Source organism: Salmo salar, chromosome 05, assembly GCF_965601325.2.
Source record: "Salmo salar chromosome 05, fSalSal1, whole genome shotgun sequence".
Lineage (NCBI taxonomy): Eukaryota > Metazoa > Chordata > Actinopteri > Salmoniformes > Salmonidae > Salmo > Salmo salar.
Window position 1 is genome coordinate 25,275,579 of NC_138295.1, and position 4,422 is coordinate 25,280,000.

Sequence of the window (4,422 nt, forward strand, 5' to 3'; positions counted from 1 at the left end):
AAGACTTTTCAGAGATTGCGATCTTGTGGCCCTTGATTTTCAATGTACATGCACAAAACAAACCAATACCTTTGTGATATATAGCCTATAGTTGTTTGTGTGTGGGTATTTGTATATCAGAGTGTGTGTGTGTGTGTGTGTGTGTGCACCCCTCCCACAGGGGTGTGGCTGCTGAGGAGTGTACGTGTGAGAAGCTGGACTTTGTGGCTGCCAAGGTGCTCAACAAGGAGAGTCTGGTCCAATTCACTGAAGACCACAGCGTTATTCTCGCCCTGATCGTTTTGTGGCCCTCATCAAGATTTTAGTCATTTAGCAGACACTCTTATCCAGAGCGACTTACAGTAGTGAATGCATACATTTGATGCATTTTTTTGTTGTTGTACTGGCCCCCCGTGGGAATCGAACCCACAACCCTGGCATTGCACACACCATGCTGGCATTACAAACACCATGCTCTACCAACTGAGCCACAGGGACATTGTCCTAAGGTTGTAGAAACATTGTTTTGAGATGGACCAACACCATATCAACATATAACCAGTGCAAAACTTAACATAAATCAAAAGTCTTTCTTATACTGTATGTTGTAATCAGTCTGTTGTAGTCAGATGCTCCAAGGAAGCAACCCATTAAATGTAACATACACAGGGTTCTAAAATTCCAGTAACTTTCCCCAAATTCCCATCTTTCGCAGATATCGTGGTTAGAATATACCTGAAATCAGATGGAAATAAGCATATAATCTGAATCCTCCAACCGGGATGTTTGGAAAACCAGGCAATTTTCTGGACAATTCTCAGAATTTTGCAACCGTAACCATGCATGTAATTTACTGTGTGAAAAGACATGCTATATCATTGTACATGCTGTTTGTGCCCTTTAGGTGCGCTGCTTTGAGGAGGACAATGGCTCTCTGGAGGCCCAGATCTGTGAGCTGCCGGAGAGGCTAGCTGGCCAACAGACCACCTCCACTGTCCTAGCTGTCCCTGAATGCAGCCTGGATGCCGCAGCCTGGATGCCGTGGTGGAGAGACTGCTTAAGGAGAGGGTACATATTAACAATACAGTGGAATGGGAGGCATTCATATCACACTAGGAGCTAGGAAACCTGTATGTTGTATCAGTGTGTGCGTGTGTGTCTGTATGTATAGCCACTGGTGTAAATGTATGGATAGCCGCTGTTTCAGACCGTTACCACTACCTACCAGTGCCAGACTGATAAGCCACTGTGTGTCCAGGATCAGAGCCCGTGTGACGTGGAGGAGCTGAGGAGAGAGTTGGACTGTCTGCAGGAGCAGGATGAGCAGACCGTCCAGCAGAGGACACTCATTCAACTGGAGTGGGAGGACGTTGGCCCGGTAACGACCTCACTCCTGCACCTCTGGCGGCCATTTTGGTGTTATTGTTTAGTAATTGTGTTGATTTGGTGTCTTCGTTTGTTATATATTCTCTAAAAATGAGTAGACTTTTAATGTGTGCTTCTGTCGATATAGAACATGCATAAAGACATAGATCTAACTTGTGGTAGCTCAACTTTTGTACCCAATTTTCACCTGCAATGAAGGATGATCATCTTCAAAAATAAAAGATTTAGAAATGCAAATGGGCAAAAAAGGGTGGAAAGAAAGATAATTAATCTAAATATTCAGAGGGCCAATATCTCTTTGGGAGTTTTAATGCAACTGTACTAAACTATAATAACCACTAGATGGCAGTATTGCCATGACTTGCCAACACTGTTTTATCCTCTCCTATTAAACACATATCAGCTGTGTGTTTCATCATAGCCCAGCAGCTCCTCTGTAGCTCTATAGATCTCTACCCACTTTGTTGAACTGATTATCAGTCCTACAGTCTGGGCCGGCAGCCACAACGCAACCCGAGAACCCCAGTCTTAACAAACCCTGCTATCCCATTTCCTCTCATTCCCTCCCTGCCTGCCACATCATACCCCTCTCCACTGTCAGCCCAGATGTGGGAGAAGCTGTTTTCATGTTTCCTTATTGAGTCATTCAGGCTTTCATTTATCCCATACAGATGTAATACAGACGGTAATACAGTCGGTGCAGTAATGCTGCTGGCTGGCTGGCTCAGCCTCTGGCTCCGATAGGAAAGCAGCTGGAGTGTGGAGAGAGACTAGAGCCGGTGGGAAAAGGACACAGGCAGGGAGGGGAAAGGAGAAGAGAGATTGAATGTGATTGGGAACCAGTGTTGGAAGCAGCTCCTTGAGAGGAGGCAACAGTCTTTCTCGGAAGACAGACAGGCCGACAGGCAGGCCGACAGGCAGGCCGACAGGCAGGCATTGGAAGAGGTCAACAAGGCATGGCTGGGTATTTGAAGTCCAGCCTTGCCATTGGCTATTGATTAAGCTACACTTTGGGCAACTTCCATGGTCGGTGGGTCTGTCTGTCTGTCAGCCAATTCTCTGGGTGTTCTTTTGAGCTTGTATTTGGGGCTAAGGATGTTTTCGTGTATGGATACAATGTTTGGTTCAGCAGCAACAATGTGTTGAAGGCTCCCACCAAGGCTTCCCACAGTGGAAGAAAGCTGGAGGAGCTAGCTGATTCGAATCCAAAGCAGTAGACGGTGCTATAAAGCACAGCTAGCCTTACGCGATGAGAGGAGAAGGGTGATGAGGGGGGAATTCTTTAGTCTTTACAGTCCACAGACTGCGAGCGCAAAACTCTCTCCAATTTACAGGCTCATGTTTGCCTAGAGATAACAGCAACAGACCACCTGCTTCTTGTGTGACATCCATCAGGGCCCCATGTGTTCCAGCAGCTACAGCAGAAAGGTTCCCACCCCTGGACCTTACCAGTTTTTCATTCAGATGTAAATACTAGCACCAGGAGTAATTGAATTCATCACCAATTAATCAGGCACTTAAAAAGGGCTGGATGAGCCCTTTCCATCCCCCCCTCTTCTCTGCATTGCGGTGTCTAGCTAGCTACCTGCTGGCTGAGGGAATTGAGTGTGTCATGGCATTTATGTGCTGAATTTCAAATAGACCCTAGCCCCTTCTTCCTACCTCTTACCCCCTAGGCACTTATGTAGATATTAAAGGATTGGATTGGTGTAAGCCAGTGTTTTCCACTCCTGGTCAAGGGAAAAAGGGGTACATATTTTTTGTTTTTGCCTAGCACCAACACACCTGATTAAACTAAAGACTTTATGACGAGTTGATTAGTTGAATCAAGTGTCTTATTGCTGGGGCAAAAACAAACATGGGCTCCCCTTTGGGTCCCCAGAACCAGGATTGGTAAATACTAGTGTAAGCAATATTGTGAAAATGCCATCTAGCCTATCAGAAGACAAGCTGGAGCTTTCAACATATTGTTAACACCTATCCAATGAGATCTAAACAAATGCAGAGCAGGTAGGGACTAAGGGTTTATTTGGAACAACTAATAGTGTTTGTGGTTTTCTGATGAACGCTGTTGGTCTAGCTCTCTGCTGCCCCCTGTAGGAAGTGGATGTAGAGACGGCAGACTGTCTGGCCCTGAGGGAGCAGGTGAAAATCTACCAGGAACAACTGGCTCACATGGAGGCACAGCATGAGACGGTAAGAGAGAAGGGACATCTCAGAGAGAGGACTGGCTGGATGGTCAACATCAATTACACAAAGTAGGAACACTTTACTACTACGCAATGGCTCTCTGGGTCATTACTTACAATTGGGACTGGATTTGAACCTGGGTTTCCTGCATGCCAAAATACTGTTAGCCCACTGAGCTAAAGCCTAGGCATTTGGTTTGCCAACCACCTCCTTTAAATAAGCAACAAGCCTTTCTGTTATGCGAAGCCACTCAAACTTCAGAGGACAAGTGTTGGAGAGATGCCCAGTGGGTTGCCGGGGACAACAGTGTTTAAATGACCTCGGCCATCTTGTTGACCAGGTTTTACCATGAACAGTAGTTATTTTACCAGGAACGATGGTGGTACTGAGGCAGGATTAGAGCACAACAAGGCAGGGTAAGAATAAGATGAAGCTTTCCAAAGAGAGATATAACCAGTTATTATGTCATAGAACAGAGCCCTGTTAATCAACACTGCCTCACCCAAGCCTTTAACCCGGTCATTCCCTCACACAAAAACAAACAAATCCACAAATCAAATAATCACATAACTTTTAAAATTATTCTCACACACATTTGCTAAACAACACACAGACAAACCCAACCCTCCCTCTGCTCTCCATCTCATCAGCGGCTGACAGACACATCCTGCTATCAGATCCTGGGAGAGTGAGGCGGAGCACAGGGAGGGAGAGCGAGCGAGGCGGAGCACAGGGAGCGAGGCGGAGCACAGGGAGGGAGAGCGAGCGAGCGAGGCGGAGCAGAGGGAGGGAGGGAGAGCGAGCGAGCGAGCGAGGCGGAGCACAGGGAGGGAGGGAGGGAGAGCGAGCGAGCGAGGTGGAGCAGAG

The 4,422-nt window shown here is 46.8% G+C and overlaps 1 non-coding gene across 1 annotated transcript; it reads right to left on the reverse strand.

Moving 5' to 3' along the window:
- Positions 1 to 384: 384 nt before the first annotated feature.
- trnat-ugu (transfer RNA threonine (anticodon UGU)) lies at positions 385 to 477 on the reverse strand. Its single transcript has 2 exons — positions 441 to 477; positions 385 to 420 (listed from the first exon to the last, which is right to left on the reverse strand). It is a non-coding gene; the product is annotated as a tRNA-Thr (tRNA).
- Between the last annotated feature and the right edge of the window lie 3,945 nt (positions 478 to 4,422).